Here is a 13,293-nt window from a genome sequence, read left to right as displayed (position 1 = left end):
CTCTGATTCCCCACCTCTGACTCCCCATATCTGATTCCCCGCCTCTGTTTCCCCGCCTCTGATTCCCCGCCTCTGTTTCCCCATATCTGATTCCCCGCCTCTATTTGCCCGCCTCTGATTCCCCGCCTCTGTTTCCCCATATCTGATTCCCCGCCTCTGAATCCCCAACTCTGATTCCCTGCCTCTAATTTCCCAGCTCTGATTCCCCGCCTCTGATTCCCCGTGTCTGATTTCCTGCCTCTGATTCCCCACCTCTGATTACCCATGTCTGATTCACCGCCTCTGATTCCCCACCTCTGATTCCCCATCTCTGATTCCGCACATCCGATTCCCTGCCTCTGATTCCCAGCCTTTGATTCACTGCCTCTGATTCCCCAGCTTTGATTCCCCGCCTCTGATTCCCCGCGTCTTATTCCCTGCTTCTGATTCTGATTCCCTGCCTCTGATTCCCCATCTCTGATTCCGCACATCTGATTCCCTGCCTCTGATTCCCCACCTCTGATTCCCCATAACTGATTTCCCGCCTCTGTTTCCCCGCCTCTGATTCCCCATATCTAATTCCCCACCTCTGATGCACCAACTCTGATTCCCCGCCTCTGATTCCCCGTGTATGATTCCCTGCCTCTGATTCCCCGCCTCTAATTCCCCGTGTATGATTCCCTGCCTCTGTTTCCCCGCCTCTGATTCCCCGCCCCTGTTTCCCCATATCTGATTCCACGCCTCTGATTCCCCATATCTAAGTCCCCGCCTCTGATTCCCCAACTTTGATTCCCCACCTCTGATACCCCAGCTCTGATTCCCCGCCTCTGATTCCCCGCATCTGATTCCCTGCATCTGATTCCCAGCCTCTGATTCCCTGCATCTGATTCCCAGCCTCTGATTCCCTGCCTCTGATTCCCCACCTCTGATTCCCCATATCTGATTCCCCGCCTCTGTTTCCACGCCTCTGATTCCCCGCCTCTGTTTCCCCATATCGGATTCCCCGCCTCTATTTGCCCACCTCTGGTTCCCCACCTCTATTTCCCCATATCTGATTCCCCGCCTCTGAATCCCCAACTCTGATTCCCTGCATCTAATTCCCCAGCTCTAATTCCCCGCCAATGATTCCCCGTGTCTGATTTCCTGCCTCTGATTCCCCGCCTCTGATTACCCATGTCTGATTCACCGCCTCTGATTCCCCACCTCTGATTCCCCATCTCTGATTCCGCACATCCGATTCCCTGCCTCTGATTCCCCGCCTCTGATTCACCGCCTCTGATTCCCGGCCTCTGATTTCCCGCCTCTGATTCCCTGCCACTGATACCCCGCCCCTGATTCCCCACCTCTGATTCCCCATATCTGATACCCCGCCTCTGTTTCCCCGCCTCTGATTCCCCGCCTCTGATTCCCCATACCTCATTCCCCGCCTCTGAATCCCCATCTCTGATTCCCGGACTCTGATTCCCCACCTCTGATTCCCGGCCTCTTATTCCCGGCATCTGATTCCGGCCTCTGATTCCCGGCCTCTGATTCCCTGCTTCTGATTCTGATTCCCTGCCTTTGATTCCCCATCTCTGATTCCGCACATCTGATTCCCTGCCTCTGATTCCCAACCTCTGATTCCCCATTTCTGATTCCCCGCCTCTGTTTCCCCGCCTCTGATTCCCCGCCTCTGTTTCCCAATATCTAAGTCCCCGCCTCTGATTCCCCAACTCTGATTCCCCACCTCTGATTCCACAGCTCAGATTCCCCGCCTCTGATTCCCCGCATCTGATTCCCTGCATCTGATTCCAAGCCTCTGATTCCCTGCCTCTGATTCCCAAACTCTGATTCCCCACCTCTGATTCCCCGCCTCTGATTCCCCGCCTCTGTTTCACCATATCTGATTCCCGGCCTCTGATTCCCCGCCTCTGATTCCCCGCCTCTGATTTCTTGCCTCTGATTCCCCATCTCCGATTCTGCACATCTGATTCCCTGCCTCTGATTCCCCGCCTCTGATTCCCCGCCTCTGATTCCCTGCCTCTGATTCCCAACCTCTGATTCCCCACCTCTGATTCCCCGTGTTTGATTCCCCGCCTCTGATTCCCCAACTCTACTTCCCCGCCACTGATTCCCCAGATCTGATTCCCTGCCTCTGTTTCCCCGCCTCTGATTCCCTGCCTCTGATTCCCAACCTCTGATTCCACACCTCTGATTCCCCATATCTGATTCCCCGCCTCTGTTTCCACGCCTCCGATTCCCCGCCCCTGTTTCCCCATATCTGATTCCCCGCCTCTGATTCCCCAACTCTGATTGCCCGCCTCTGATTCCCCAGCTCTGATTCCCCGCCTCTGATTCCCCATCTCTGATTCATCGCCTTTGATTCGCCACCTCTGATTCCCCATATCTGATTCCCCATCTCTGTTTCCCCGCCTCTGATTCCCCGCCTCTGATTCTCCATATCTCATTCCCCGCCTTTGAATCCCAATCTCTGATTCCCGGACTCTGATTCCCCACCTCTGATTCCCGGCCTCTTATTCCCAGCATCTGATTCCAGGCCTCTGATTCCCCGCTTCTGATTCTGATTCCCTGCCTCTGATTCCCCATCTCTGATTCCGCACATCTGATTCCCTGCCTCTGATTCCCCACCTCTGATTCCCCATATCTGATTCCCCGCCTCTGTTTCCCCGCCTCTGATTCCCGGCATCCGATTCCCTGCCTCTGATTCACTGCCTCTGATTCCCCATCTCTGATTCCCCGCCTCTGATTCCCCGTGTCTGATTCCCTGCCTCTGATTCCCTGCCTCTGTTTCCCCGCCTCTGATTCCCTGCCACTGATTCCCCGCCCCTGATTCCCCACCTCTGATTCCCCGCCTCTGATTCTCCAGCTCTGATTCCCTGCCTCTGATTCACCGTGTTTGATTCCCTGCCTCTGATTCCCTAACTCTGATTCCCCGCCTCTGATTCCTGGACTCTGATTCCCCGCCTCTGATTCCCCGCGTCTGATTCCCTGCCTCTGATTCCCCGCCTCTGAATCCCCATCTCTGATTCCCCGCCTCTGAATTTCCCACCTCTGATTCCCCATCTCTGATTCCGCACATCCGATTCCCTGCCTCTGATTCCCAACCTCTGATTCCCCAGCTCTGATTCCCCGCCTCTGATTCCCCAACTCTGATTCCCCATCTCTGATTCACCGCCTTTGATTCGCCACCTCTGATTCCCCATATCTGATTCCCCGCCTCTGTTTCCCCGCCTGTGATTCCCCGCCTCTGATTCCCCATATCTCACTCCCCGCCTCTGATTCCCCATCTCTGATTCCCGGACTCTGATTCGCGGACTCTGATTCCCGGCCTCTTATTCCTGGCAGTTGATTCCGGCCTCTGATTCCCGGCCTCTGATTCCCTGCTTCTGATTCTGATTCCCTGCCTCTGATTCCCCATTTCTGATTCCGCACATCTAATTCCCTGCCTCTGATTCCCCACCTCTGATTCCCCATATCTGATTCCCTGCCTCTGTTTCCCCGCCTCTGATTCCCCACCTCTGTTTCCCCATATCTAAGTCCCCGCCTCTGATTCCCCAACTTTGATTCCCCACCTCTGATTCCCCAGCTCTGATTCCCCGCCTCTGATTCCCCGCATCTGATTCCCAGCATCTGATTCCCAGCCTCTGATTCCCTGCCTCTGATTCCCAACCTCTGATTCCCCACCTCTGATTCCCCGTGTTTGATTCCCCGCCTCTGTTTCCCCGCCTCTGATTCCCCGCCTATGTTTCCCCATATCTGATTCCCCGCCTCTATTTGCCCGCCTCTGATTCCCCGCCTCTGTTTCCCCATATCTGATTCCCCGCCTCTGAATCCCCAACTCTGATTCCCTGCCTTTAATTTCCCAGCTCTGATTCCCCGCCTCTGATTCCCCGTGTCTGATTTCCTGCCTCTGATTCCCCGCCTCTGATTACCCATGTCTGATTCCCCGCCTCTGTTTCCCCACTCTGATTCCCCGCCTCTGTTTCCCAATATCTAAGTCCCCGCCTCTGATTCCCTGCTTCTGATTCTGATTCCCTGCCTCTGATTGCCCATCTCTGATTCCGCACATCTGATTCCCTGCCTCTGATTCCCCACCTCTGATTCCCCATATCTGATTCCCCGCCTCTGTTTCCCCGCCTCTGATTCCCCGCCTCTGTTTCCCCATATCTAAGTCCCCGCCTCTGATTCCCCAACTCTGATTCCCCACCTCTGATTCCCCAGCTCTGATTCCCCGCCTCTGATCCCCGCATCTGATTCCCTGCATCTGATTCCCCAGCTCTGATTCCCCGCCTCTGTTTCCCCATATCTGATTCCCCGCCTCTATTTGCCCACCTCTGATTCCCCACCTCTGTTTCCCCATATCTGATTCCCCGCCTCTGAATCCCCAACTCTGATTCCCTGCATCTAATTCCCCAGCTCTGATTCCCCGCCTCTGATTCCCCGTGTCTGATTTCCTGCCTCTGATTCCCCGCCTCTGATTACCCATGTCTGATTCCCCGCCTCTGTTTCCCCGCCTCTGACTCCCCGCCTCTGTTTCCCCATATCTAAGTCCCCGCCTCTGATTCCCCAACTCTGATTCCCCACCTCTGATTCCCCAGCTCTGATTCCCCGCCTCTGATTCCCCGCATCTGATTCCCTGCATCTGATTCCCAGCCTCTGATTCCCTGCCTCTGATTCCCAACCTCTGATTCCCCACCTCTGATTCCCCATATCTGATTCCCCGCCTCTGTTTCCACGCCTCTGATTCCCCGCCTCTGTTTCCCCATATCTGATTCCCCGCCTCTATTTGCCCACCTCTGATTCCCCACCTCTGTTTCCCTATATCTGATTCCCCGCCTCTGAATCCCCAACTCTGATTCCCTGCATCTAATTCCCCAGTTCTGATTCCCCGCCTCTGATTCCCCGTGTCTGATTTCCTGCCTCTGATACCCCGCCTCTGATTACCCATGTCTGATTCACCGCCTCTGATTCCCCACCTCTGATTCCCCATCTCTGATTCCGCACATCCGATTCCATGCCTCTGATTCCCCGCCTCTGATTCACCGCCTCTGATTCCCGGCCTCTGATTTCCCGCCTCTGATTCCCTGCCACTGATACCCCGCACCTGATTCCCCACCTCAGATTCCCCATATCTGATTCCCCGCCTCTGTTTTCCCGCCTCTGATTCCCCGCCTCTGATTCCCCATATCTCATTCCCCGCCTCTGAATCCCCATCTCTGATTCCCGGCCTCTGATTCCCCACCTCTGATTCCCGGCCTCTTATTCCCGGCATCTGATTCCGGACTCTGATTCCCGGCCTCTGATTCCCTGCTTCTGATTCTGATTCCCTGCCTCTGATTCCCCATCTCTGATTCCGTACATCTGATTCCCTGCCTCTGATTCCCCACCTCTGATTCCCCATATCTGATTCCCCGCCTCTTTTTCCCCGCCTCTGATTCCCCGCCTCTGTTTCCCAATATCTAAGTCCCCGCCTCTGATTCCCCAACTCTGATTCCCCACCTCTGATTCCCCAGCTTTGATTCCCCGCCTCTGATTCCCCGCATCTGATTCCCTGCATCTGATTCCAAGCCTCTGATTCCCTGCCTCTGATTCCCAAACTCTGATTCCCCACCTCTGATTCCCCATATCTGATTCCCCGCCTCTGTTTCCCTGCCTCTGATTCCCCGCCTCTGTTTCCCCATATCTGATTCCCGGCCTCTGATTCCCCACCTCTGATTCCCCGCCTCTGATTCCCTGCCTCTGATTCCCCATCTCCGATTCCGCACATCTGATTCCCTGCCTCTGATTCCCCGCCTCTGATTCCCCGCCTCTGATTCCCTGCCTCTGATTCCCAACCTCTGATTCCCCGCCTCTGATTCCCCATATCTGATTCCCCGCCTCTGTTTCCCCGCCTCTGATTCCCCTCCTCTGATTCCCCAACTCTAATTCCCCGCCTCTGATTCCCCAGCTCTGATTCCCCGTGTTTGATTCCCTGCCTCTGATTCCCTGCCCTGATTCCCCATCTCTGTTTTACCGCCTTTGATTCGCCACCTCTGATTCCCCATATCTGATTCCCCGCCTCTGTTTCCCCGCCTCTGATTCCCTGCCTCTGATTCCCAACCTCTGATTCCACACCTCTGATTCCCCATATCTGATTCCCCGCCTCTGTTTCCCCGCCTCTGATTCCCCGCCCCTGTTTCCCCATATCTGACTCCCAGCCTCTGATTCCCCATATCTAAGTCCCCGCCTCTGATTCCCCAACTTTGATTCCCCACCTCTGATTCCCCAGCTCTGATTCACCGCATCTGATTCCCTGCATCTGATTCCCAGCCTCTGATTCCCTGCCTCTGATTCCCAACCTCTGATTCCCCACCTCTGATTCCCCATATCTAATTCCCCGCCTCTGTTTCCCCGCCTCTGATTCCCCGCCTCTGTTTCCCCATATCTGATTCCCCGCCTCTATTTGCCCGCCTCTGATTCCCCGCCTCTGTTTCCCCATATCTGATTCCCCGCCTCTGAATCCCCAACTCTGATTCCCTGCCTCTAATTTCCCAGCTCTGATTCCCCGCCTCTGATTCCCCGTGTCTGAATTTCTGCCTCTGATTCCCCGCCTCTGATTACCCATGTCTGATTCACCGCCTCTGATTCCCCACCTCTGATTCCCCATCTCTGATTCCGCACATCCGATTCCCTGCCTCTGATTCCCCGCCTCATATTCACTGCCTCTGCTTCCCCAGCTCTGATTCCCCACCTCTGATTCCCCGCGTCTTATTCCCTGCTTCTGATTCTGATTCCCTGCCTCTGATTCCCCATCTCTGATTCCGCACATCTGATTCCCTGCCTCTGATTCCCCACCTCTGATTCCCCATATCTGATTCCCCGCCTCTGTTTCCCCGACTCTGATTCCCCGCCTCTGTTTCCACATATCTAACACCCCGCCTCTGATTCCCCAACTCTGATTCCCCTCCTCTGATTCCCCAGCTCTGATTCCCCACCTCTGATTCCCCATATCTGATTCCCCGCCTCTGTTTCCCCGCCTCTGATTCCCCGCCACTGTTTCCCCATATCTGATTCCCCACCTCTATTTGCCTGCCTCTGATTCCCCACCTCTGTTTCCCCAGATCTGATTCACCGCCTCTGAATCCCCAACTCTAATTCCCTGCATCTAATTCCCCAGCTCTGATTCCCCGCCTCTGATTTCCCGTGTCTGATTTCCTGCCTCTGATTCCCCGCCTCTGATTACCCATGTCTGATTCACCGCCTCTGATTCCCCACCTCTGATTCCCCATCTCTTATTCCGCACATCCGATTCCCTGCCTCTGATTCCCCGCCTCTGATTCACCGCCTCTGATTCCCGGCCTCTGATTTCCCGCCTCTGATTCCCTGCCACTGATACTCCGCACCTGATTCCCCACCTCTGATTCCCCATATCTGATTTCTCGCCTCTGTTTCCCCGCCTCTGACTCCCCGCCTCTGATTCCCCATATCTGATTCCCCGCCTCTGATTCCCCAACTCTGATTCCCCGCCTCTGATTCCCCAGCTCTGAATCCCCGCCTCTGATTCCCCGCGTCTGATTACCGGCCTCTGATTCCCCGCCTCTGATTCCCCATCTCTGATTTACAACCTCTGATTCCCCACCTCTGATTCCACATATCTGATTCCCCGCGTCTGTTTCCCCGCCTCTGATTCCCCACCTCTGATTCCCAATATCTGATTCCCCGCCTCTGATTCCCCGCCTCTGATTCCCCGCGTCTGATTCCCTGCCTCCGATTCCCCGCCTCTGATTCCACATCTCTGATTCACCACCTCTGATTCCCCGCGTCTGATTCCCCGCCTCTGATTCCCCATCTCTGATTCCCCATCTCTGATTCCCCAATTCTGATTCCCCGCCTCTGATTCCCCAGCTCTGATTCCTCGCCTCTGATTCCCTTCCTCTGATTCCCAACCTCTGATTCCCCACCTCTGATTTCCCATATTGATTCCCTGCGTCTGATTCCCCGCCTCTGATTCTCCAACTCTGATTCCCCGCCTCTGATTCCCCAGCTCTGATTCCCCGCCTCTGATTCCACGTGTTTGATTCCCTGCCTCTGATTCCCGGCCTCTGATTCCCCATCTCTGATTCACCGCCTTTGATTCGCCACCTTTGAATCCCCATATCTGATTCCCCGCCTCTGTTTCCCCGCCTCTGATTCCCCGCCTCTGTTTCCCAATATCTAAGTCCCCGCCTCTGATTCCCCAAATCTGATTCCCCACCTCTGATTCCCCAGCTCTGATTCCCCGCCTCTGATTCCCCGCATCTGATTCCCTGCATCTGATTCCAAGCCTCTGATTCCCTGCCTCTGATTCCCAACCTCTGATTCCCCACCTCTGATTCCCCATATCTGATTCCCCGCCTCTGTTTCCCCACCTCTGATTCCCCGCCTCTGTTTCCCCATATCTGATTCCCGGCCTCTGATTCCCCGCCTCTGATTCCCAGCCTCTGATTCCCTGCCTCTGATTCCCCATCTCCGATTCCGCACATCTAATTCCCTGCCTCTGATTCCCCGCCTCTGATTCCCCGCCTCTGATTCCATGCCTCTGATTCCCAACCTCTGATTCCCCACCTCTGATTCCCCATATCTGATTCCCCGCCTCTGTTTCCCCGCCTCTGATTCCCCTCCTCTGATTCCACAACTCTAATTCCCCGCCTCTGATTCCCCAGCTCTGATTCCCCGTGTTTGATTCCCTGCCTCTGATTCCCTGCCCTGATTCCCCATCTCTGCTTCACCGCCTTTGATTCGCCACCTCTGATTCCCCATATCTGATTCCCCGCCTCTGTTTCCCCGCCTCTGATTCCCTGCCTCTGATTCCCAACCTCTGATTCCACACCTCTGATTGCCCATATCTGATTCCCCGCCTCTGTTTCCCCGCCTCTGATTCCCCGCCCCTGTTTCCCCATATCTGATTCCACGCCTCTGATTCCCCATATCTAAGTCCCCGCCTCTGATTCCCCAACTTTGATTCCCCACCTCTGATACTCCAGCTCTGATTCCCCGCCTCTGATTCCCCGCATCTGATTCCCTGCATCTGATTACCAGCCTCTGATTCCCTGCCTCTGTTTCCCCGCCTCTGATTCCCCGCCTCTGTTTCCCCATATCTGATTCCCCGCCTCTATTTGCCCGCCTCTGATTCCCCGCCTCTGTTTCCCCATATCTGATTCCCCGCCTCTGATTCCCCAACTCTGATTCCCTTCCTCTAATTTCCCAGCTCTGATTCCCCGCCTCTGATTCCTTGTGTCTGATTTCCTGCCTCTGATTCCCCGCCCCTGATTACCCATGTCTGATTCACCGCCTCTGATTCCCCACCTCTGATTCCCCATCTCTGATTCCGCACATCCGATTCCCTGCCTCTGATTCCCCGCCTCTGATTCACTGCCTCTGCTTCCCCAGCACTGATTCCCCGCCTCTGATTCCCCGCGTCTTATTCCCTGCTTCTGATTCTGATTCCCTGCCTCTGATTCCCCATCTCTGATTCCGCACATCTGATTCCCTGCCTCTGATTCCCCACCTCTGATTCCCCATATCTGATTCCCTGCCTCTGTTTCCCCGCCTCTGATTCCCCGCCTCTGTTTCCTCATATCTAAGTCCCCGCCTCTGATTCCCCAACTCTGATTCCCCACCTCTGATTCCCCAGCTCTGATTCCCCGCCTCTGATACCCGCATCTGATTCCCTGCATCTGATTCCCAGCCTCTGATTCCCTGCCTCTGATTCCCAACCTCTGATTCCCCACCTCTGATTCCCCATATCTGATTCCCCGCCTCTGTTTCCACGCCTCTGATTCCCCGCCTCTGTTTCCCCGCCTCTGATTCCCCGCCACTGTTTCCCCATATCTGATTCCCAACCTCTATTTGCCCGCCTCTGATTCCCCACCTCTGTTTCCCCAGATCTGATTCACCGCCTCTGAATCCCCACCTCTAATTCCCTGCATCTAATTCCCCAGCTCTGATTCCCCGCCTCTGATTTCCCGTGTCTGATTTCCTGCCTCTGATTCCCCGCCTCTGATTACCCATGTCTGATTCACCGCCTCTGATTCCCCACCTCTGATTCCCCATCTCTGATTCCGCACATCCGATTCCCTGCCTCTGATTCCCCGCCTCTGATTCACCACCTCTGATTCCCGGCCTCTGATTTCCCGCCTCTGATTCCCTGCCACTGATACTCCGCCCCTGATACCCCACCTCTGATTCCCCATATCTGATTTCTCGCCTCTGTTTCCCCGCCTCTGACTCCCCGCCTCTGATTCCCCATATCTGATTCCCCGCCTCTGATTCCCCAACTCTGATTCCCCACCTCTGATTCCCCAGCTCTGAATCCCCGCCTCTGATTCCCCGCGTCTGATTACCGGCCTCTGATTCCCCGCCTCTGATTCCCCATCTCTGATTTACAACCTCTGATTCCCCACCTCTGATTCCACATATCTGATTCCCCGCCTCTGTTTCCCCGCCTCTGATTGCCCACCTCTGATTCCCAATATCTGATTCCCCGCCTCTGATTCGCCAGCTATGATTCCCCGCCTCTGATTCCCCGCGTCTGATTCCCTGCCTCCGATTCCCCGCCTCTGATTCCACATCTCTGATTCACCACCTCTGATTCCCCGCGTCTGATTCCCCGCCTCTGATTCCCCATCTCTGATTCCCCATCTCCTATTCCCCAATTCTGATTCCCCGCCTCTGATTCCCCAGCTCTGATTCCTCGCCTCTGATTCCCTTCCTCTGATTCCCAACCTCTGATTCCCCACCTCTGATTTCCCATATTGATTCCCTGCGTCTGATTCCCCGCCTCTGATTCTCCAACTCTGATTCCCCGCCTCTGATTCCCCTGCTCTGATTCCCCGCCTCTGATTCCACGTGTTTGATTCCCTGCCTCTGATTCCCGGCCTCTGATTCCCCATCTCTGATTCACCGCCTTTGATTCGCCACCTCTGAATCCCCATATCTGATTCCCCGCCTCTGTTTCCCCGCGTCTGATTCCCCGCCTCTGTTTCCCAATATCTAAGTCCCCGCCTCTGATTCCCCAAATCTGATTCCCCACCTCTGATTCCCCAGCTCTGATTCCCCGCCTCTGATTCCCCGCATCTGATTCCCTGCATCTGATTCCAAGCCTCTGATTCCCTGCCTCTGATTCCCAACCTCTGATTCCCCACCTCTGATTCCCCATATCTGATTCCCCGCCTCTGTTTCCCCACCTCTGATTCCCCGCCTCTGTTTCCCCATATCTGATTCCCGGCCTCTGATTCCCCGCCTCTGATTCCCAGCCTCTGATTCCCTGCCTCTGATTCCCCATCTCCGATTCCGCACATCTGATTCCCTGCCTCTGATTCCCCGCCTCTGATTCCCCGCCTCTGATTCCATGCCTCTGATTCCCAACCTCTGATTCCCCACCTCTGATTCCCCATATCTGATTCCCCGTCTCTGTTTCCCCGCCTCTGATTCCCCTCCTCTGATTCCACAACTCTAATTCCCCACCTCTGATTCCCCAGCTCTGATTCCCCGTGTTTGATTCCCTGCCTCTGATTCCCTGCCCTGATACCCCATCTCTGCTTCACCGCCTTTGATTCGCCACCTCTGATTTCCCATATCTGATTCCCCGCCTCTGTTTCCCCGCCTCTGATTCCCTGCCTCTGATTCCCAACCTCTGATTCCACACCTCTGATTGCCCATATCTGATTCCCCGCCTCTGTTTCCCCGCCTCTGATTCCCCGCCCCTGTTTCCCCATATCTGATTCCACGCCTCTGATTCCCCATATCTAAGTCCCCGCCTCTGATTCCCCAACTTTGATTCCCCACCTCTGATACTCCAGCTCTGATTCCCCGCCTCTGATTCCCCGCATCTGATTCCCTGCATCTGATTCCCAGCCTCTGATTCCCTGCCTCTGATTCCCAACCTCTGATTCCCCACCTCTGATTCCCCATATCTGATTCCCCGCCTCTGTTTCCCCGCCTCTGATTCCCCGCCTCTGTTTCCCCATATCTGATTCCCCGCCTCTATTTGCCCGCCTCTGATTCCCCGCCTCTGTTTCCCCATATCTGATTCCCCGCCTCTGAATCCCCAACTCTGATTCCCTGCCTCTAATTTCCCAGCTCTGATTCCCCGCCTCTGATTCCCCGTGTCTGATTTCCTGCCTCTGATTCCCCGCCCCTGATTACCCATGTCTGATTCACCGCCTCTGATTCCCCACCTCTGATTCCCCATCTCTGATTCCGCACATCCGATTCCCTGCCTCTGATTCCCCGCCTCTGATTCACTGCCTCTGCTTCCCCAGCTCTGATTCCCCGCCTCTGATTCCCCGCGTCTTATTCCCTGCTTCTGATTCTGATTCCCTGCCTCTGATTCCCCATCTCTGATTCCGCACATCTGATTCCCTGCCTCTGATTCCCCACCTCTGATTCCCCATATCTGATTCCCTGCCTCTGTTTCCCCGCCTCTGATTCCACGCCTCTGTTTCCTCATATCTAAGTCCCCGCCTCTGATTCCCCAACTCTGATTCCCCACCTCTGATTCCCCAGCTCTGATTCCCCGCCTCTGATACCCGCATCTGATTCCCTGCATCTGATTCCCAGCCTCTGATTCCCTGCCTCTGATTCCCAACCTCTGATTCCCCACCTCTGATTCCCCATATCTGATTCCCCGCCTCTGTTTCCACGCCTCTGATTCCCCGCCTCTGTTTCCCCATATCAGATTCCCCGCCTCTATTTGCCCACCTCTGATTCCCCACCTCTGTTTCCCCATATCTGATTCCCCGCCTCTGAATCCCCAACTCTGATTCCCTGCATCTAATTCCCAAGCTCTGATTCCCCGCCTCTGATTCCCAGTGTCTGATTTCCTGCCTCTGATTCCCCGCCTCTGATTACCCATGTCTGATTCACCGCCTCTGATTCCCCACCTCTGATTCCCCATCTCTGATTCCGCACATCCGATTCCCTGCCTCTGATTCCCCGCCTCTGATTCACCGCCTCTGATTCCCGGCCTCTGAATTCCCGCCTCTGATTCCCTGCCACTGATACCCCGCCCCAGATTCCCCACCTCTGATTCCCCATATCTGATTCCCCGCCTCTGTTTCCCCGCCTCTGATTGATTCCCCATATCTCATTCCCCGCCTCTGAATCCCCATCTCTGATTCCCGGACTCTAATTCCCCACCTCTGATTCCCGGCCTCTTATTCCCGGCATCTGATTCCGGCCTCTGATTCCCGGCCTCTGATTCCCTGCTTCTGATTCTGATTCCCTGCCTCTGATTCCCCATCTCTGATTCCGTACATCTGATTCCCTGCCTCTGATTCCCCACCTCTGATTCCC

Source organism: Narcine bancroftii, chromosome 2 (genome assembly GCF_036971445.1).
Source record: "Narcine bancroftii isolate sNarBan1 chromosome 2, sNarBan1.hap1, whole genome shotgun sequence".
NCBI classification, from domain to species: Eukaryota; Metazoa; Chordata; class Chondrichthyes; order Torpediniformes; family Narcinidae; genus Narcine; species Narcine bancroftii.
This window is presented reverse-complemented; position numbering follows the sequence as displayed.